At 43.1% G+C, this 22,876-nt stretch overlaps 1 long non-coding RNA gene and 2 gene segments (V, D, J or C); 1 reads left to right on the forward strand and 2 right to left on the reverse strand.

The window, feature by feature from the left end:
• The window catches only part of LOC117070008, a 677,437-nt gene that overhangs the window by 38,822 nt on the left and 615,739 nt on the right, over positions 1–22,876 (reverse strand).
• LOC117070016 overlaps positions 1–22,876 on the reverse strand; it is a 705,780-nt gene that overhangs the window by 9,896 nt on the left and 673,008 nt on the right.
• The window catches only part of LOC117070040, a 405,055-nt gene continuing 401,529 nt past the window's right edge, over positions 19,351–22,876 (forward strand). Inside the window, exon 1 of the long non-coding RNA XR_004431754.1 lies at positions 19,351–19,402. This is a non-coding gene — a long non-coding RNA (uncharacterized LOC117070040). The remainder of the gene's footprint in view (positions 19,403–22,876) is intronic.

Raw genomic sequence — 22,876 nt, forward strand, 5'->3', positions numbered from 1 at the left:
CACCACCAAGAGATGGAAGCCTTATGCCATTGCCATCAACCCTGGCTGGATCCTTGTTTGACACTTAAAGAACCAAGTCCCATTTTCTCTTCCTCATGGTCTACCTGACCCCAAAGATGCTCTTTATCACAGTCGTTAAAAAAAAAAAATTAACATGGGATGGATATGTTCACTACATCTAAAACAAACCTATGGAGTCATCTATCTCATTTCCTTGTCTTCCAGCATTTCCCAAGGTGGAACCATTTAAAACTAGGCTATCCTATTTTAAAGCTCCTTGGGTTAGTCATTCCATAATCTTAATTATAACCTGCTGTAGGGTTTAATAATAGTCAATGTGGTGACACCAGCCTTTTAATATTATTTTTTTGGTTGGACATTTGGATGGGCCCTGTTGTCTCCAAAATGGCAATGTGGAGAAACGCACACCCCAGGAGCACACCTGGGAATGCCAGGCTCCTGAATGCCTATTTCCCTCCTTTTCAAGGAGGTAGATTTAAAAAGTTTTATTCCCCATGGAGGAATTGATCATTAAACAAAAATCATGCTATCATACTTGCCACTTTATTTCACTCTGAATTTCCTTTTAGGTGTCTTATAAAGCCACCTGGGATTGTCAATTCATTTCTGAATCGTTTTCTTCTTCCACTGCATTTGAATATTCAGGCTGTGTTTTTAGTGAAATTTGACATTATGGGACTAAATGTGGACATTTGTCAAAATGCGACAACGTTTGGGTTTCTTATTAGATCTTTTTGAAATGAATATATATGCAGGCACAAGAGACAAAGAAGGTAACTTATAAATATTAGTAGCATTTAAAATGAGATAGAGTCTCATTTTTAATAGAATGGAAAACAAGTTCTGTGGCTAAAATCAGAGCATACACACAAATCATTGCAGAACCCAGTTTAACAGACACTGCGGCTGTAAATAGCTCATAGCCCCATATCTCTCTAGAAGAAAGACGGCTAAGCCACCATGTTAAAGGTGATTTGGGATGGTCTCATTTTGCCTTTATTTATCATTATTGCTCTAGTCTCAATAATCATACATGTTTCATGTATTTGCAACAGTCATTTTTCTTTTTTTTCTTTTCTTTTTTTTTTTGAGACGGAGACTTGCTCTGCCGCCCAGGCTGGAGCGCAGTGGCCGGCTCTCAGCTCACTGCAAGCTCCGCCTCCCGGGTTCACGCCATTCTCCTGTCTCAGCCTCCCGAGTAGCTGGGACTGCAGGCGCCCGCCTCGTCGCCCGGCTATTTTTTGTATTTTTTAGTCGAGACGGGGTTTCACCGTGTTAGCCAGGATGGTCTCGATCTCCTGACCTCGTGATCCGCCCGTCTCGGCCTCCCAAAGTGCTGGGATTACAGGCTTGAGCCACCGCGCCCGGCGCAACAGTCATTTTTCAAGAAGGACATTTGTTTACATATTAAATTAAATCTCCACTAACTTCGCGGGATTTATTTGTTTGGTCAAATATCAATAAAACATGGCCACTTACTGGGCTTCACCACCAGCTGAGTTCCATCTCCAAAGATGACTCTGTCATTGTTATTTCCACAGCACTTCCTGCCTTTACTGAAACCCCTGGTAAAACCCTTCCAAACGCACAGCGTTGTGGTGAGGGGGCAGTTAGACTCTCCTTGTTTTTTTTTTTTTTTTTTTTGCTTTTGCTGTGTTTCTGGAAATTGGCCTTTTATGATAAGAAGAAAAATTGGTTCTGCAACATAAAGCAAACCATTTCTCCTTTAAAAATACCAGACTTATGAGCTTTTAAAATTCTTTTGCATTTCTAGGCATAAAACTGCCAAAGCTGAATCTAGTTTGTTAACAACTCTTGCTGTCATATGTGTGAGCTCAGCCCTAGACACACAAGTTTGAAGGGATGGTACATTCCTGCACCCACAGGGATATTTTCCAGCTACAGAGCCATCCCAGCTCACCTCCAGACTCAGTGATCAAGTTATTTCAAAGCCTTCTCAATGCGTAATAATGCTTATTTGATAGCCTAAAAAACGTTTCATGAGGGAAGAGTGGCAAAAGTTAAACAGTCCTATTTTTTTTCTCCCCAAAGAAGTTCCACCATGGACCCATATGCTGTTTCAGCCAGGAAGGGGTAGAGAGTCTAGGCATGAAATAAATGGGAGAAGAGAACATTTTCTATTATAGAAAAGATTGCATCCTAAAGGCAGAGACAGACACACAACAGCTCCTTTATCACAAAGCTGAGCATTGGCTGAGCTTTAGTATACAAGGAGTATCTGGAGAAAAGAGAGAGGGGTGAGCATTCCAGACAGTGATACTATGTCACTGACTTTCTTGGTTAAAAGTAAGGCTTACATAATAGAAATTTAAGCTTGGAGAGAGAAGAAGTCCCCAACATGACTATAACTTGCTGATTCTTTACATTTCAAGAGGAAGCGTTCAAAACTGATCTCATTTCTCTCCTCTCATCCTGGGAGCAGTGGGTGTCCAAAGTAAACATAAAGAACTTATTCTAGAGAAAACAAAAGGGAAGCAAACGTAGGAAATAGAGTGACAGATACGTGGATCACAGTTCTAATACTGAGCTAAGTTACCCTTAGCCTTCTCTTTCCCCTACCCAACCCCTAGAAGTTAGACTTGCCTGACTTCTCAGCACTCTTCCCAAGGATGGCTCTAGAGTCTCTTTTGGAAGAAAAATAAAACATGGCCTATAGAAGAAGGCGTTTGGACCAGCCTTCTTCTATAGGACCTACAATTCTATTATACAGAATTGTATAAATAGGTTAGCAGAGGTTGTATTTGCCCAAGTAAAGGTATGTTCAGGTTCAATGAATGACTGGGAAATTGGGTTCACAGAAGCATAAAACCTGCAGCATTTAGTAGAGAACAATTCGATTTTTTCAACTAAATTTTCCCACAGTAGTCTTTTTGTCCCCTGAGGTTTATCATAAAATTAGCATGTTTCCCCTTCCCTGACTGTGGTGTGCCATTCAGGAGAATGGGAAATTTGGACAGCCTGCTATATTACAGCAGATAAGAGATGACGGCAGTGAACAAAGTCAACCTTCAGACCTCCTTTCCACCAAAGGGTGGCTGTCGCTTCCCACTTGCAGTGGACACAGAATCCACCTGACACATGCCACTACTTACGTACTTGGCTGGACAGCAAGTAGAGTGCCAGTTCCAAAGATGAGCTTGTTTCCACTACCGCCATAATTCACACAGTCCTTCAGAGCCTTACACTAACCCTCAAGGAGGGGCATGGCAGGATGGGGTGAGGACAGCTTTGCGTCTTTCCAGACTTAGAACATCTCAGTCCCAGTGCAGCAAAAGCTGACTTGCAGGCATTGCTGCAGCCTTCATATTCCCCTGACATGCCCTGACACTGTCATTTAAGTTATATCCCAAAGCCCAGAACCCTGAGTGACTCCAGCAGTCACCAAGAGCTTTGCAGGCATCTGCCCTCCACATGGGACAGCAGCCTGAGGCAAGGATGTCAGGAGAGCTGCAGACTTGCTATTTTTCACCTTTGAAAATTTCACCGTCTTTGGCTGTGACCCTTTCCTTTTTCTCTGAATTTGGTCTTCCAATGGAATGAAGCTGGTTCTGTCCTTGGGAAAGAGTTTTAATCATATCAGAAGGAATTAGATATTCCCTAACAACCCAGCTCTCCTCTCTTAGAGGGCTACTTAAGCATTATTCATTCCAGAAGCTACTATCCCAAACAAAAGGGTTGGTGGCTGACATTGCTTCTCACTGGGAGTGGAGACCCCATTTGGGTCGAGTGCATTGTCTCCAGCAGGGTGAATTGTTCTTAAAAATATAATCTGCATGCTATATTTTGTGCATTATTCAACTAGTGTCTCCTCTGCCTTACAGTCACATCTCTGAGACTTACCTGGCTTTATAATTAGCTTGGTCCCAGCGCCCCAGATTAACTGATAGTTGCTATCCACACAGACACAAAAACCTTAACAAAAACCTTCACTGTCCTTCCGGGGATCCTATTAGAGATAAAGCCCAGATAAAAAGTCTAGAGCAAAGCACATAAAACAATGAAACAACGTAGGAATATTGGCTATTGAAGATTATTTGCTCATTTAATTACATTTGATTCCCTTGCCCATTATAGATTCCAGACACAGATGATGAAATCGAATGACCAAACATCCAAAGTCAATCTAGGTCTCTCTGCATACAAGGGAAGCATAATTCAGAAACAGTTTTCAAATTGGAGAAGTTGAACTTGCTTCATCTTCCCTGATATTTTAAATAAAAATGCAAAAGAGGGAAACAGATCATTTGTTTAGAGTCATAATGCATCTGATGCTCTAGTGCCTTCTTTTCACTGCTGCTAAGATTTTAGTCAGCACCATGGTGTTCACATATAAGTTAAATTGTTCACATATAGATTAATTGGTTTAAAGAGGGTTCTGCAGCTATAGGTGTTAAAGACCCCTACAGAGCTCAGAGTTGGAAAGGGTGGCCTGCAGTGCTGTGAGAACGTGCCTGTTTATAGAAAACACCTTTTCAGGCTGGGTGCTATGGCTCACGCCTGTAATCTTTGGGGGGCCGAGGTGGGCAGATCACCTGAGGTCAGGAGTTCAAGACCTGCCTGGTCAACGTGGTGAAAACCTGTCTCTACTAAAAATACAAAAATTAGCCGGGCGTGGTGGCAGGTGTCTGTAATCTCAGCTACTTGGGAGACTGAGACAGGAGAATCGCTTGAACCCGGGAGGTGGAGATTGCAGTGAGCCAAGATTGCACCACTGCACTCCAGCCTGGGCAACAGAGAGAGAAACTTCATTAAAAAAAAAAAAAAAGAAAAGAAAAGAAAAAAAGAAAAACAAAACACCTTTTCAAAATGGCTTCTTGGTTTCTAGTACTTACTTGGAAAGACTTGTAATCTGGTCCCAGTCCCAAAGATGAGCTTGTTGGCGTCATAAGACACAGTGATACTGAGATCTACAAAAACCTCCTAAGCCCCTTGGCTCTTCCCCGTCACTGGCACCAAATGACTATCAATAGCAAAGAAGATTTGGGGATACATTTAAAACACCAAAGCAATCAAACAGTCAGGTTTTGTTTCAGTCAAGTTTCATCTTCTGAAAATGTCTATGGCCTGTGCTTATTATGTTTTCAATGCATTAAGTGATAGCTTAAGACAGTTCACTGTAAGAAAATAGGGAATCTCAAGCTCTAATCCCAGGTATGATTTCTTTTGGTTTGACTTAAATTATTTAACTTGTCTGTGTGTCAGCTTTTCTGTCTGTGACATATGTTTGATGATGTATGACCCTGTTTACCTTATTAGAGAACGTTGTGAAGATAAAAGGGCTGAGGATGGTGCAGTGGGTTGCAGCATTGAAATGCATTGTGAATAATGTGGGGGAAAATATGATGGTTCAAGTCAGGATATTATTAACATGAATAGCAGGGACTATGCTAGCTGAAGTTTATTGTCGAAATAACCACAAAGCTTTCTTAGTAAAAACTGAAGGAGAATATATCTGTCTTGTGTGTTTTTCCACAAGAAAGTTAGTGGAAATAACCACTTAATCTGCCATAAGAGACAGGCATGGAAAAGGTCAGCTGGATTCTGAAGTCTAACTGCCAGGGGAGGAGAAGAAATGATTGTCCTCCCACAGCAGTGAGTGAGCATAGATTAGGTTCCCACGACATGCTAATGCCCTTGGCTGTTGGCAGCATTAAGTGGAACCAATCAAAGTTATTTTAAAAAATGAATTTGACCATCTTAATGGTAAAACTGACTGTGTAGGTAGACCCAGAGACTGTTTCTCATCAGTGACTGTAAAATGTGTGTGTGTGTGAGTGTGTGAAGAACTGTTCTATATGATTTACAGACGTAACAGCCCACAGAAATGAGAAAAGATATACTTACGTGGTAAAACAATCACTTGAGTGCCGGACCCGAAATGCAACACATTCCCAAAGCCTATCCACAATGGCTCATTCTTTTACAAAAACCTTGTCATCTCTTCATAACCACGTTTTGTGTCCCAAGGTGGAAGCTAAAGCTTCTCAGGCATGAGAGAAGATTCAGACACGCATATCATGAATGCCATGGTATTCCTTATTTCGTGTCAGCACTTCCTTCCTGAGGCTTTTCCTTATCCTGGGCCCAGCTCCAGCCTTCATGCAGGCAGTCTGTGTCCCTTGGTGGCCACCTCCACCTCTGCAGGGGCTCTGCTGGGGCCAACCCTCAGGAAAGATTCCCTCAGGACCCTGGGCCATTTGAGGATCACTCAAGGAGCTAGGAAACTCCTCAGAAATACAGCTGATGGTTACAGAGGCAGGCAGCAGTGTGCATGGGGGTGCCGGTGCTGGGCATGGGCATAGCAGTCAGGAATTCAAAGGAGAGAGCAGGGATTTGCATACAGGAGTTGGAGATGGAAGGAGTAGGATCTAGAGAGGAAGGGTCTGAAAACTAAGGCAAGAAGGGTAGACACACACTAACAACGACTGTCAAAATTAGTTACGCTCTGCTTGGTGAGCACACACAAGTTCTAGGGGAAAGAACTTTTCCTGGCTGTGTCAGTTGCCCTGACCTATTTAGTACTGTTCTACCTCCTGTGACAACCTCTTAGGTGCAGCTGAGATGCCCCACACCACAAACAGAGACCACGTCCCTGTCTTATTTCTGTCTTAAAGAGCCATCTGACCAAATGTTCCACACGAGGGGGTGGGAACAGCAGCCACAAAAAGATACTCAGAATCTGTTTCTCTCTTCCTAATTAGGCTGTCAATCTGTTTAGCTAATAAGTCGTATAAAGTGTCTTAATCTCTTCTAAGGAAAGGAGTCATATAAATGCAAAATAGCAGCAGCAATAAGTCAAATGGCTTGCTGGGTATCTTTTCTTCGTGTGAAGAGATGCCGTTTAGTAGAAGGGAAACTTTCTGTGTGGAGAGGAGACAGACTGGGAAAAAGCACAACAGCATTTGTTTTTATTAGGCTGAGTCTATACAGCACAAAGTAAAACAGATTTGGCAATTATTTAGGTAATGTGACATTCAATTCATGCAATTTTGAGCACAAAGAAGTTTTCTCAAGGAAGTCCCTAAATATCTGGATCAGTTACCAACATTAATCAAAGTAACTGGACAATTGGGCTGTATAGACACAAACTAATAAATGTACCCCGAGATGGTTCTTCAGAAAGGCTTATATTTTATAAACCTAACATTAAAACTAGCCCAATATTTGTAACCACTGTCTTCATTTTGGTACTGCAATTAACGGTTCCCAGTTTTTCTTACAACACGTCTTCCATTTAGAGCCGCAAAGGTAAGGGTGACCTTCTCCCTAGAGAGTTTTATCAGGTTAACACATGGAAGCTCATTTAGAAATTCATTAGGTGTCTGGGATGTGAGAACTCGTCATTACAGATTAAGAGCTTTTTTATGAAGTGGTAAGGACTTACAGGGAATAACAGTGAGTCTTGTTCCAGTCCCAAAGATGAGGTTGTTTACCCCAGTTTGACACAGTGTTTCTGCCCAGTACAAAAACACTTTCCTACTAAGCTAAATTTTCTTCCTCTCCTTCCTCCTTATTTAACTTATTTATTTTATATTTTTAAATATCTATTTTTAGAGACAGGATCTTACTTGGTTGTCCAGGCTTGAGTGCAGCGGTGTGATCTTGGCTAACTGTAGCCTTGACCTCCTGGGCACAAGTGATCCTCCTGCCTCAACCTCTTCAGTAGCTAGGATGACAGATGCATGCCATCATGCCTGGCTATTTTTTAAATAAATTTTATTTCTTTATTTATTGTAGAGATGGGGGGGTCTCACTGTGTTGCCCAGGGTAGTCTTGAACTCCTGGCCTCAAGTGATCCTCCTGCCTCAGCCTTCCAAAATGCTGAGATTACAGATGAGAGCCACTGCTCCCAGCTTCCTTCTTCTATAAAGTTTGCCAGGGGTATGTTACACACATTTGGACTTCTGCTTGGTGATAACCTTTGAAAAACCTTCCAACGAGAAGTGCTGTCTTCCATGTTTCTTAACAGTCCAAACAACGAATAGTCCCCTTTCTCTCTCTCTCCCCATTTTCTTCCCCCAAACAAAAACATACCATTTCCATGCTGCCCGTTTTCTCCTTGGAAGACAGAACTTGAATAATTCTGGTGGTCACAAGGGTGGATTCTACTTTAGTATATTATTATGAAAAATCACCTTCTTTTGTGTGAACCACCCACGTTTGATGTTTTTATTTCTTCCAAGTCAGCCAAACTGACATTCTCTCAGCCTTAACCTAGGAATTCCAGATCCAACACACCCCTCTTTTTGCCTCTAGCTGAAACCAAGTGAGTTAGGAAAGACCCTATTAACCAGACTTGACGCACATTCTACTTACTTTAAAAGGAAAATATAACCTAAGAGTAAGAGTCTTTGGTTAGAAGTTGAGACAGAGAAGATTAAACAAAAAAATGAACACAGTGGATAACTGCAGTTCACCTGGAAACATCCAGACCTACTTGGTTTTACTTGTAAAGTTGTCCCTTGTCCAAAGATCAGTTTGCCTGTGTTGCCAGAGGCACACTCTAATGCTGTACTTTACAAAAACTGTCAATGGGGATCATTTCCATTTTTCTCCCTTCCCTCCAGCAACCTGACATAGTAGCAATAAAAACATATTAACTGAAAACTTTCTATTGGCCTGCCACCATGCAAGGTCCATTTTTAGGTATTAGCTCTTTAAATCTCATAACATCTCAGTGAGCTAGGTACTATTACCATCCCCATTTTACAGATGAGAAAAATGAGGCATAAAGAGATTAAGTAACGTGCAGAGTTAGGATTTGTCTGAACAGTTTGATTCCAAAATTCATATTCTTAACCTCTATGCCATACCTTTCATTAGCCACTCTCCCCTGCCTGCCATTTTGGGTTCTCCTTTGAAGTGTGTATACCAGTCACATTGATAAAATAGTTCATTGACCTAATAAATATATCCGAGATAGTTCTTCTGAAAGACTTACATTTCATAAACTTAATATTAAAACAAATCCAATATTTATACCCATTATCTTCATTTTGGCACTGTAACAGACATTTCCCATTCTTTTTTTTTTTCCTGCATGTGTCTTATATTTACAGCTGCAAAGGATGACCTTCTCCCCAGAGAATCTTATCAAGTTAGCACATAGAAGCCCATTTAGAAATTCATTAATGTCTGTATCCAAGATGTCTTTCCTGAAGCCCTTTGGCTCTGTGGCCCTTATCCAGCTTTGCCAAGCCTGGAGCTCCAAAACTGACTCAGGACCTGGCCTCAGTCAAAGCCACAGCAAACACTGCTGGGAACACAATTTCGTGTGTGGAACAAAATTCTGAACAGTGTAGGTGGTCTGTAAGATGCTCCTGAAGACTCTTGCAGAGAATAACTTCTCAGAAGAGGCCAGAATTAGGATGAAATCAGTTCCTTTTCTGTTACCTCTAGCACATCCACAATGAGGTTCTAAGCCAAAGAGAACTGAGAGATGCAGGAGTTATATGGCAAGTTTGAGTCATTCTGGATAATCCACACTGGGGAGATGTGCTCTAGCATGGTCACGAGCATGGCTGTGAGTCCTGAGAGTTCCCAGCACTTGACCTGTCTTTGGCTGGAAAGCAGCAGTATTTACCAATGGCCCACAGTGAGGCTGGCACAGTGCAGACTAAAGCGGCCATGAAATGTGCTGCACACTTTCACCTTCTGTAATATTCAGTACTCCCAGACAGGCTTTTTTGGAATGCACGAATATGTTTGCTCTCTAAGAAAACAGCTGAACACTCCAATGGCCTTCCTACCCTGCTTATCTGGATCCCTCTACCTAGTTATTTTGATTGAGGGGTAGGCAAGGGTTCAGCTTTGGTGGACACAGGAAGAAAACACTAGCCATAACTAGATATTTTAAACATCAGGGCTAAAAAGAAGGAGGCAATTTCTGAGATATTTCAAACTGCACAGACAGGTTTGACAGAGTTAACATGAAGACTCACTTGGATTTACTGCCAGGCTAGTTCCCAATCCCCAAATCAGCTTACGGTTGTTGCCAGCATTACACAGTCATAGAAAGCTTTACCAAAACCGACCAGGCCCAATGTGTATCAGGAAATCCCTTTCAATCCCCAAATCTGGCCGGCGGTCTCCTCCAGCTGGGACCCTGGCCAGAGGCAGCAGAAAAGACTGTTTATTATGGCGGTCTATTCACAGCATGGTCAGGGTGGAAAGGCTCTTCTGAGGTTAACTAGTTCATCCCTCTACCTCCTGACAAAGCTGCCTTCTGACCAGGCCAGCAAGGAGCATAATCCTGACAAAGCCGCTGGAGAAGGATTCCCCCACTGCAGTGCTCACCCAGCCCATGTTCTACTCAGTCAGACTTTCTGACCCAAATGGTTAAGACAAAAAGGACAAGAAATCTGTTTTTCTCCAGCACATTTGTTCCCATGCCAGGTAGTTATATGTATGTCCATTTTCACTTATACATATGCCATGTATTGATAACGTATAACCATTATAATTAATATAAAAAAATTAAGTAGAGAAAACAGAAAACAGAGCTCAGTGCTATGGCTTCCTTTTGAAATTAGAGCATTCATTATGGATTCAGCAGAGATACTCACGGGGTTTGACCATTAACCTTGTTCCCCCTCCGAATGTGAGCACGTTGCCTGCATTATTATTCACACAGTGATCTTCAGCTGAGCAAAAACCTCCCAGAAACTGAACCAAGTTTTCCCTAAAGATCTTCTGGAAGGAGCGATATCGTGAGCACAGAGAATATTAAGTAATTGTCACAGTAATAACCTGGCACAGGATCCCAGTGTCGGTTTGGATTTCACGACTGTTTCCATACTGGATAAATAAAGGATAGTCTTTCTACATGTTCTAAAGAAAGAGTTTTCCTGTACAGGCCCAGAATACTGAATGCCAAAATCCTAGCATATCCACTGTTGTTTTAGATAATTATTCTCCAGGGTTCTGAAAATTATATACCTCACTTGGACATAGTAGGGACAGTTTATGTCCACAGCACCAAAGCAAAAGCAGTCAGAGAGACTGTTGTCACAGTGGGAGGGACTGAGGGAAGCTGTCACGGTCCACCTGGCAGGAGGGGTTGGCGTGCTGATCACACCTTCTGGGTGCTCGAGCCAGGCACCTCTGACCGAGGTCAGCTCAGGAACATCTGAAGGGATGCCCAACTTTTTCAATCCACAGAACTCAAGGCAGTCCTATGCAATTGTCTGCCCTGGAATCCACCCTGGACTCCAACTCCAGATCTTTTCATCCCCTGCTTTGCTAGTCACCAGGAAAAGGACTTTTCAGCACTTCCTATCCTCCTATCCTGTCCTAGGAGAGACTTTTCCACTCTTACCGTCCCTTCCCCAGGACATAACACAGCTCAAGGACTAATCAGAAACAATCCTTTTATGACTAAGAAGGTGGCTTCTCCCATTTTTCCTGCATGATCCTTTTGAGCTTCTCTCAATTTTGAGGTACTCACAGAAAGTCTGAGCCCGAAACTCCATGGGCACCACCACTGAGTGGCCAGCATGGTCTCCTCCTACTTCCTCAGCCCCGGCCACATTGAGGACCAGGGGCTTAACAACTGGCATTAGGAATGGAGCACTCCAAAGGGAAACCAACAAACATGCAGCCTGTAAATCTCCGACTTGGATTATATTAGTGTTATTTCAGGGACAGATCTTTCCTTTCCAAACCCATTACAGAAGCCATCTCTCTCCTCCCTGATTTGCTTCTTTGTCTGATGGATCTCTTACCTTGGCCTGCTTAATGAAAAAATGATATCATTTTTCACACCATTCCTATGAAACTAAATCTGGTAATGCCTATGCTGGGTTTCAAGGCTGAGAGACGGTGAAACCAAATTTTGTCACCTGTGCAAGCCTGTTTTAGGTGGTGGGTCCAGGATGTCTGACGTATGGACACAGGGTACAGGTGTGGGCATGTGTAAATATTCAAGGGAGGCAGATGCCTAGTTTTCCTGGAGCAGAGCATTCATGAAAGGGAATCGCTGGAAATAAATTTGGAGAACAGAAAGGGCCCAGATTTGAGAGAGCTTTGAGTGACATGCTAGGATCTGGACATGATTTCCCCTTGAGATGATTTCTCAAAACATGAATGCCCAGATGAAGCATTGAGTTGCACAGAGGAGAGGGGCATAAAAAGAGGCAGAAAAATGAGTAAAAAATGTAAAGTGAGAATACAGTTTTAAAAGAAGAGAATAAAGAACACAGAACTCCTGTTGTGTTCACAGGAGTTTCTCGAGACCTTCAAGTCATAAACATTTTTCTAATGATGGATACAATTCTTATGAAATTGGCAGCAAGTCCATCATGGTAAACCTCAGAGCTCTCCTTCACCCCTCCTGTCCAGAGTAGAGGGAACCAGAATTGCCACTTCAGATAGCAGTGATTTGAGCTTGCACAGTTTACACGGGTACTTCCCTTGTCCTACCTTCCCTTGTCCCTCAAACATGAACACCAACAACCTTTAACATAAAGCCTGTCTTGTCTGTAATACTCACTTGCTAAAACATTCAGCCTGGTGCCTGTTCCAAAGATGTATTTGTAGGTTCCTGAGGTAGTCACAGTGTTATGAGTCTCTACATAAACCAACGCAATGTTACCATTTATGGAAGCAGCTTTACTCTCCATGAATAAATATGGCATTACATGCACTTTCCCCATTGAAAGGCCTTGACCTCATATTTTTCTAAAAGTAATTTATTTGGGATTGTATCTTAATTTATAGAGAAAGTCTTCACTGCTGCTATTGGGTCTGAGTTTGCAAAAGTTCTTCAATCTCATGCTATCTTTATGCGTGTTTATTAATTAAAGAGGCTGATTTAGCGAACATACGAGGACTTAAATATCCAAATGACTGTTGAACCCTCTGAAATATTCCATCTAGGATTCCTCCTGAGAGCCAGTTTATGAGCCACATAAACAAACCCATGACATTATTTTATAGTCACATCTATTTTTGGATCCAAAACAGTATCAGTAACTAGTCGATTCCCCCTAAATTTAATAGTCTTGGTTCTGAAAGGATTTTGATTATCAATAAAAGTAAAATCCACCTTTAAAAGATACAGCCATCATGGATGCTACAAAAAGAAAGTGTTTTGGCCTTTGAGGGTGGTTTCAGTGAGGGGAAGCAATGGACAGTGTTGGATGCTTCAAGCTGAGTGCTTTGACTGGGCCACTCATTGAAATGTGTGAACTCGATTTGTTAACAAATCAGCCACATTACCTTATTGTCACAGCTGGTTCATGTGCAGAGAACTGTTGATGAAATACTATTGAAATGTGAGATGGCAGACATTTTTGCAAATAGGGTGCCTACAGGAAAGCACCCCTGTTTCTGTAATTCTAACAGAAAAAAACCCCAATAACAACCAAAAAAGCCCACTGAATTCTCCAGGTGTGGAGATAGCTTGTACAATTTTCAATATTGCTTTTTATAATCCATCACGATTACCTGCTCCCTGACAGCTTCACAACTCGGATAAATATTCTGTTTTATTACAGATAATCTAGTGGATGTGGGGAGGCCCTCCCTAGTCCTGGGATTCTCTGCCTCTCCCATAGGGTTGGTTCGGCCAGCCTAGGTAAGGGGGTGAAGTCCATGTGGGGACTTGCGGTGAGGAAGGGGGCTATCTAAACAAGCAAGCCCATCCATGTGATACCTCAAGGGTTCTGTTGTCTCTCTAGAAAAAGTTACATTGTTCTGCTATTCTGGTAGAGGAAGAAAGCCATGCCAAGCTTGGAACTCCTGCTGCCCCTCCCTTCACTTGAGTCCTTAGTCCACTCGCCTTATTTTTCTGTTTTTCTTTCTTTTTGTTTTTGAGACGGAGTCTCGCTCTATCACCCAGGCTGGAATGCAGTGACATGATCTCAGCTCACTGCAATCCCTGCCTCCTGGGTTCAAGCGATTCTCCTGCCTTAGCTTCCCAAGTAGCTGGAATTACAGGTGCCCACCACCACACCCAGCTAATTTTTGTATTTTTAGTAGAGATGGGGTTTCTTCATGTTGGTCAGGCTGGTCTCGAACTCTTGACCTCAAGCTATCCACCCGCCTCAGCCTCCCAAAGTGTTAGAATTACAGGCGTGAGCCACTGCGCCCAGCTCACTCGCCTTATTTTTTAATTCTACCAGACCACACAGGCATCAGCTCAACAGGGTCCTTGCCACTTATCTGTTGAGGACACACTTCCTTGGCTATGCCATTGCTTTGGTAGCTTCCCTTTTCATGGGCTTGTTTCTGTCTCTATCACAAAGCTTTGTTTCTTATCTCTGCCTTTCCCAAAGCCACAACGTGCTTTGTGGACCTTTGAAAAACAGTGATTGTAGCATTAGCACAATTTATCAAACTGCCCCGAGACCTGATAACCAAATCCAGCCTCCAGGGAAACATGTATTCATATCTTGCGCACACATCAGACATAGTTAACAACTGCATGCTAAGCAAAGCAATTAAATTCAGCTGTGTTTCAACAGGTCCCATCGGATTTCTTTCCAGAAAGGACAATTAGTAAACCACAAGAACTCACGGGGTGTGACCAACAGCGAGGTGCCTTTGCCGAAGTTCAGTGCATACCCGGAGTTTGAGTTCCACAGTGTGTTCTCCTTAAACAAAAAACCCCTTGCAGTAGCCACCCTGTCCCTTCTCCTATGATTCCTATTAAAGCTAATGTCTGGAAACCAATCACACAGCAGTCACACAGACTGTGGATCATCCGTGGGCCCTTGATGGTGTAAATAAAGCTTCCCTCTTCCATGGGACCATTGCTGAAAAGGTCACCACTCCCTACAGTGGTGTGGGTGATCAATATTGAGATCTGCCACCTGAGGGAGGGGGCCCTGTGACATGTTATGAAGTCTGGGGATTTCCTATGTCCAGCAGAAGGACGTGCTGGTCTGGACTGGGAACAGCCAGGGGCATGGACAGGAGCAATTCTGTGGGGTTCAAGGATGAAGGTGGGGGGAAGATATAACAGAGAAAGGAGTTGGCAAGTCTCTTCTCACTCACTCTGCATTGTACTTTAGCTGCACTTACTGCTTTTGCTTTTACTTCCCCAATGTTCTAACAAGTTAAGGGTATAGGATGTTAAGCAAGTTTCCTTAATGTGTCTCCAAAACAGTCATTGGAAGGTCATTCTAGCCCACTTTATCCCATTTACACATAACACATATCACTCTGGAAAAGTTATCCAAGTGTTCAGGACTCTCTGTTCTCTATTTGAGAGCCCTTTCATTTTGTTGCCCAGAGTGACAAAGTCCTGATGATAAATCAGGACTTTGAATCCCCAACACTTACTTGGTTTAACAGAGAGTTTAGTGCCTTTTCCAAAGATGAGATTTCCTTGGTTTCCTCCATAATTCACACAGTTCTATGGGGCTTTACAATAATCAACAGGTGGGGAGGATGGAGGGGGAGACTGAGAAACTGAGATCATCTTCCCCTCTAGTGGAAGTCTCCCCACCTTGCAGCCTCTGTTCCCAGTTCCTTTGCAAGGTCAGGACAGTTCTTTAAAATTAACAGCTGGCTGTGCAGATAGATCTGAACTTGATCTTAAATCCCCTGTTTTCTTCCTAGAACACTGGGTTCTGACAGAATGCTTGTGCCAGAGGCACATGAGGACAATAGCACCCAGCACAGGAGGTCAACACTGGGGGCCCAGTGGCTATTTTAGGACCAGGAGCCCCATGCCACTTTCTCAGCCATAGTTCCTTTTTTTTTTAGATGGAATCTCGCTCTGTCGCCAGGCTGGAGTGCAGTGGCACGATCTTGGCTCATGGCAATCTCTGCCTTCTGGGTTCAAGTGATTGTCCTGCCTCAGCCTCCTGAGTAGCTGGGACTACAGGCACCCACCACCACGCCCAGCTACTTTTTTGTATTTTTAGTAGAGATGGGGTTTCACCATGTTGGCCAGGATGGTCTCCATCTCTTGACCTCATGATCTGCCCACTTCGGCCTCCCAAAGTGCTGGGATTACAGGAGTGAGCCACCTCGCCTGGCTTATATTTAGCATTTTTATATATCCAGAGCCAATGATGAAACCAGTGAAATTTTCTACTTCTTCTTGACCTAATTCTTAGGATTGCCAGACTTCATCAACTAACAGACTTCCAACCAGCTCAGGGTCTCAGGCACAAAGAAACCAGGTGCTTAGATCCTCTTGGGAGTGGCAGTGTCTTAACGCCACAGAAACTGCCCAGAACAGCACCACCGCTCACTCAGGTCAGCTTTTAAGATTGAACCATTTCCCCAACTTACTTGGTTTTACTGTCAGTCTGGTCCCTGCTCCAAAGCGCATGTCATTGTTATTGTCACAGTAATACCTGCTTTAACAAAAACCCCCTGGGGAAACCTTGCAGCCAGCTCCCAGCATGGCAGGGACAAGGGAGAGCAGCACTGATCAGTACCATATCACACACAGTTCCGTTCTTCTTTTCCTACAGGAATGGGGCCATTTTGTCATGTTTCTAGACTGTAAACATGGGCACTTTTCAGGGCACTGAGCACAGTTAATTGAGACCCCAAATTGGCACACTGGGACATAATCAGCTTTCAAACAGGTCCCCGAACAGTGCATAAACCAATACTGCAAACAGATCATGCCCAGGTACACTATTTGTCTTCAGGGACCACTTTGTATGAGGAACTGCCTGGTGAGATGCTCCAGAACTTCTACAATTTGCATCTTACCCACAGGTTCAAAATACCCAAACTACTCATCTATGTAAGTTCATATAAATTATCATGTATTTATTTCATAATTGCACATAATGGAACATGGCAGTGCTTTGGGGGAGAGGAGTCGGCATTTGTTTATGTTCCTAGAGGGTCAAGGTTTTGCTTTTACTTTACCAATGTTCTAACAAGCTAAGGGTGTAAAATATTAAGCAAGTTTCCTTAGTGTGTCTCCAAAACAGCCATTAGAAGGTCATTCTAGCCCACTTCATCCCATTTACACATAACACATATCACTCTGGAAAAGTTATCTGAGTATTCAGGACTCTCTGTTCTCTATTTGAGAGCCCTTTCATTCTGTTGCCCAGAGTGATAAAGTCCTGATGATAAATTAATTCCCAAACCACTGTTCTAAAGGATATACACAGGGTAAAAAAGACTGAAGAAGCTTGGAGCAGAGAGGTTCTGTTTTCACAGGTGGAAAGGAAAACCTCTGTAACAGGTATAAAAATGCACAAGAACTGACGGAATGCAGGTATGTATCCTCAGTGAGATCACCTCCCGCTGGAAGGAAGGAAGGACTACATCCAAGCAGGATATCCCCTGTGCAGTATCCCTTGTTTTAAAGGAACACACAGTTAAGTTACCTTACAGTTTCTGTTACCTACCAAGGGTGACCTGAAGTCTTGTTCCAGTCCCAAAGGTGAGTTTACTGGCAGTGCCGGTGTTTACACTGTGAGATGCTTCATAACAGAAACCTGCTGCTTGACTTTCCATCTGGTCTTCCCTCCCTCACTCAGAACTCTCCCCATGATCTCTCCCAGATGGGCAACCTGGGTGAGCCCTCATGGAATCATTTCCCTTTCCCAAACTCCATAGTATTAATTCCTATGAGGGCAGCAGGGCTCTGGCCAGATACCCACTTGACTAACATTACCTGCTGGTTGCCCTTTTTGACCTCAGTTGATCATGGGGTGCTGACTAGATGGTTAAGGCTGAGGAGCTGTCAGGTTCAACTCTGAAGACATTGAGAGTTGAATTCTTTGTCCTTTCTCTTTCTGGGTTTTATCTTAATGAATCCCTCTTGTCATACTTGATGAGTGATGGGGCCGAGAAATCAAATGATTAATAACTGTTCTAATTTAAGGTCCCTAAGTCAGGTAGAGAAGAAGGTATAAAGACAGAAAAGGAGAAATGGCCAAATCTCTATCTACACAGCCATTTCCACATTTCCTATGAGAGCAATTTTCGTTGCAAAGGTGCTGCTGGCAAAGTGGCCTCCATATGTTTGTGACCCATCCTAAGCTCATATCTTTTGTCTGCTGGCATCCAGATTTTCCAATGATGGACTCCCACTCAAACACAGTTGCCAAAGGGCAAATCTCAGGAGTCCTCCAAAGCACAAACTGCATCACCTCCTTCTCTACATGGCTGAAAACTTCCCATGTACTTAGGACAGTGCCCACAATGGTAGTGACACCAGAAGCACATAAGCCAACGTCTAGAAATGCCCCCATGAGGACTGCAGTTTGAACCGCACCTCCCAGGCAAAAGCACTTACAGGGCTGGACGATGAGACGAGTCCCTTTGCCAAAGGTGAGTCTGTCAGCGCTTCCTCCTGAATACGCACTCTGGGCCAACCCTTTACGTAAACCCCTCTGCCAGAAAAACTCATGCCCTGAACTCCCAGAACCTCCACAGCTGCTCTGAAACCCACAGACACCAGGTACAGCTAATAGCCCTGGTCATTGCTACTGGTCACTTCTCCCTCTCCTCTGTTGCTGGCATAAAAGCTTGAAACACACATAACCAGAGTGAGGGCCCTGGAGATGATGACTTCAGTTTCTTGACACACTGCCAACCAACTGCCTCACTGTTGATTTCTTGATGAGTGTGGACCTGGCCACATGACCCTCATGTAGGAGAGATGGGAAGAATGGAGGGCCCTTAGCCACAAATATTAAAAGAAGTATGAAAAGCCACCATGGTTTGTTGATCTGGAATCCAAAGGAGGACAACTCAAATATCAGGCTAGAACAAATAATAGGAAAGGCATAAAGATCTTACTTTCTGCTCAGACTTACTGGGCCTAACTGCTAAACGAGTCCCGGTCCCAAAAGTCAGCTTGTCTCCGCTGCTTTTCTTCTCACTGCTGTCAGCAGCTTTACAGAAACAGGGCAGACACCTGTCACCAGTGTCTCCTCACCAACCTGTCTACCCAGGTTTCTTCATGACACTGATCCCACAAATGCCCTACAAAGTCCAGCAGTGTGTAGCTTTTCTTACACATCTTTAAGTCACAGGCTCAGGATAAATCTCCAAGCTCAAAACTACAGATTGAGGTTTCCATTTTGGAAGTCTAGACACCCAAATAGCAAGCACTGTGGTCACAGAGATGCTGACAATTTTTTTTTTTTTCAAATTTAACTGAATTTTAAAACTGTGGGTCTCACTAGTGAATGGATGTGATAAACGCTCTCAAAGGCAACACATGGAAATTCTTAATGAATCACACTAATGAAATGCTTGTGTTGCACCTGGAATTTCACTTCTCCTTTCTTTAGAATCAAATACTTCTCAGCCAGAAAAAATTTATTTGATATGCAACGAAACCCAGGTTGGGACTTGAGTGTGTTTTATACTCACAAGGCTTGACTCTCAAAATGGTTCCTGTGCCGAAGATCAGCTTGTTTCCATAGTCCACACAGCATCAAACTCCTCTACAAAAACAGTGATTGAGCATGGGTGGTATGTGGGGTGGGGCCGAGTTACTTGGTTCTGGAAACAGAGGACTGTTCCACTTTGCATTTAGGACCTGTTGATATTTGCCCAAGAGGCTGAAGACATTGTAATAATTGCAGGAACTTGTAAAAGTAAAAAGGCCAATTGTTTATTGGAATTTGGCTTCCCTCTGCTCTTTGCTGCTTGGACTAGGGTAAATGCTACAACTCCCCCAAGGTTTACTGTATCTTTTCTTTCAGGATTTTTCTAGTCCTCCAGCCAGAATCTTCTTTCATCTCATGAATTCTAATCATAACCCCTTGTTCCAAATAATTCCACTCTGCCGTGATGTCCTCTAGTTTCAAAGCCCTTAGCAACTACCAACCACCAACAGCTTCTGGAAGCACGACTTGGAAAACGAACTTGTTATAGCTGACTTCCAGATAAAGTTTTCAAATATTTGGGGCTCTGGTTTAGAGCCCTCTGACTGTCCCTTGCTGGGTAGGACATTCTTATGCTGAGTTGCTCTTAGTAGCAGTGGGATTTTCCCTGCGTGTGTTATGTTCTCACCCGGGGACAGTTCCCTGAACGGTTGTGGCTACTATAGCACCTGTGGGAGGCAGCAGACTGACCATCACTGGGTCCCTCCAGGTCCCACGGCTCAGCTCTGCTGCAGTCTCACTTTGTAAGTCTGGAACTCTCGGAGCCCCCTGTCCTTAGATATAGAGTGAGGAGAGACCATTTTTCTATCTTAACCAGAGAGAAGAAAAAGACTTTGATGTTTAAAGGTGCTTTATCCAAGCTAGCTGAGAGGTGCTTTGTAATGTAATTGTCACTATAAAAGTCTGACCTACCGAAATCCTCAATACTCATGCCTTTAATTTCTAATGCAGCAAAATATAAAAAAGATTATTCTAGGCAACTGAGTGATTAAGACAGAAAGGTTCCACACCTCCAGTTCTCGCTCTTGCAAGTGTGCTTTCTGTTCTATTTTGTGTGGTTGTCTTTGATTACGAAGTGAACATATTCAACTTTTCTACAGCTTTTAATTGCAGGTGCAAAAGAATCTATTTGCCCATGTTTCTCACATTCTTCTACCCTGTGTATATATATCCAGTATCTATCTATCTATCATCTATCTATCTATCTATCTATCTATCTATCTATCTATCTATCTCAGAAATAGTTGTTTTTAACAGTTAATTCTGTGCCTCACCCAAATTGTCATTAACTAAATGCAGATGTGCTGCCACACTAATAAACTTCATTGGAAAAAAAGAAAAAATCAAACCCAGAGATTTCCAAGTTTAAACTTTCCCCCTGAGATCAGTGCTTAGTGTTCTATTTAGATAATCCTGCCCCGCCCAGAGCACTAGCTCTTAGCACCTTTCCAGATACCTTGCCATTTGCATAGAGAGACACACACTGAATTAGTTTTGTAAAATTATACTGCCTGACGTTCCATCTGCCTGCCTCTCTGGGTCTCTTGGTTTGCTTGTCTCTTTGATATTCTATGTTTCTACCATTTCTCCCAAATACTTGCAGTACTTAAAGTTAAAACTATCACACAAGATAAAAGCGAAGATGCAGTCATTCTGCCTGAATTCTCTTCACATGCCACATTAGCACTTGATGGCAACAGCAAAAACAGAATTGTGAATCATATTTTCTAGTTTTGAATTAAATAGTCAGGACTGGAGTTCCCCCGGAAAACTCAGATATTTGGTTGCCGCCTGTCTCGACCAGTTCTGAACAAGGACAGATGAAAATTCTGTAAGCCCACATGTCTACTATGACCCCCAGAATCTTATGCAGGCTGATTTCCTGACCAAGGATAAAGAACTTACTGGGTATAATGGTGAGTCTTGTTCCAGTCCCAAAGGTTAATTTCTCATTTCCAAAGTTAGATACACAGTGTTCTAAGTCATTACAAAAACCATCACTCTAAACTCTCCCAACTCTACTGCAAACCCCTGCCCCATTTCTTGCAAATCACCTTCCTGCAATGCTTCCACAACATCAAAGGCACCAGTGACCCTTTCCTACCATTTCCTGCTGGACAACTGAGATAAACCAGAATGACTGTAATTAGGAGATGCTTGACATGTGTGATCTCTTTTGATTTTTCTGCCACATTTTTCTTCAGAGAGAAACAGAAATCCTCTTTCTCTCTCCACGTGGTATCTATCAGTGCATCCCCCAGGTCTAAATACAAGAGTGAGTGTGGACTCCCTGCCATCTTTCTCATCCCTTTACACCATTCCATATTCGGTTTTCTGTAAAGTCACCTCATTTCCCTTCTAGCCTCTTAGTCCCTCTCCTCTCAGTTGGGAATGTCCCTCCATTCTCTGCTCCTGAGGCTTGTGCCACAAAGGGCCCAGCTTCTCTGGTTGGCACAGATGTGGGGGTGACCTACAGAGGCCAGCTGTCACTGCAAGTGACATCGCCTGCTCCCCTACTTCAGGAATGTTCAAGGAACATTCTCTGGGTTTGGTTTTTTTGTTTTCTTCCAATGAAGTTTATCAGTGTGGCAGCACATTTGCATTTAGTTAATGACAATTTGGGTGAGGCACAGAACTAACTGTTAAAAACAACTATTTCTGAGATAGATGATAGTTAGATAGATAGATAGATAATAGATAGATAGATAGATATTCAAGGAATGAAATAAAGACCTGTCCAAGCATAAATCATTCTCGGGTGTGGGGGCGCCTCTTTACTCTGATCCAGATAAAGTTATACCTAGAAGCAGAGAAACAGAGTAGCAGACTTTGACAGCTGTTTCTGCAGTTTAAAGGGTTTGCTCAACACAATGGTGATGGAAAATTTTCTTTGACTTACTTGGAATGACTGTCAAACTTGTCCCAGTCCCAAAATACAACTGGTTACCCGTGTTCCACTGTGATAGGAAGCTCAACAAAAACCAGGCAGAAGAGACAGCCAGAGCTTACACCTGGGGCCCCGCCAAGCGACGGACCAAAAGGCAGAGACGGGCAGGCAGGCATCTCCTTCCCCTGTGCAGGCGCAGGAGTAAGTGTATTACTGGGAAGGAGCTCCAGGGCTTAGAGCAGCTGTGACCATGCGCAGCTGGAGGGACTCATTCCTCCTGAGAGGGAATTAAAAGGAAGGCTAATGTGCATCTTGTGTGACTTGCTGTCTAATTAAAGGTGTAGGTCCATTTGTTTTATGCTCGGGCATTTAAAAATTCTTTTTCTTTTAAGACTTAATTTCTCTCCTGATGATCATATGATTCTGAAGTGGATTTTAATCAGGACTCCTTATTACATCTTTGGACTTTATTTCTTTGTGAACCTTATGGAACAATTCATCTTCTCTAGATTAACCCCGTATGGGGCTCTGATCACCTTGCTTCTTTCTGACCTGCCTCATTTCGCTAGCACCCCCATCATGCAATGTCCATTGCTTATTCCCCCACTTCTGTTTATCCCCC

The sequence above is a fragment of the Trachypithecus francoisi genome, unplaced genomic scaffold (assembly GCF_009764315.1).
Source record: "Trachypithecus francoisi isolate TF-2019V2 unplaced genomic scaffold, Tfra_2.0 Lachesis_group3, whole genome shotgun sequence".
Classification (NCBI taxonomy): Eukaryota; Metazoa; Chordata; class Mammalia; order Primates; family Cercopithecidae; genus Trachypithecus; species Trachypithecus francoisi.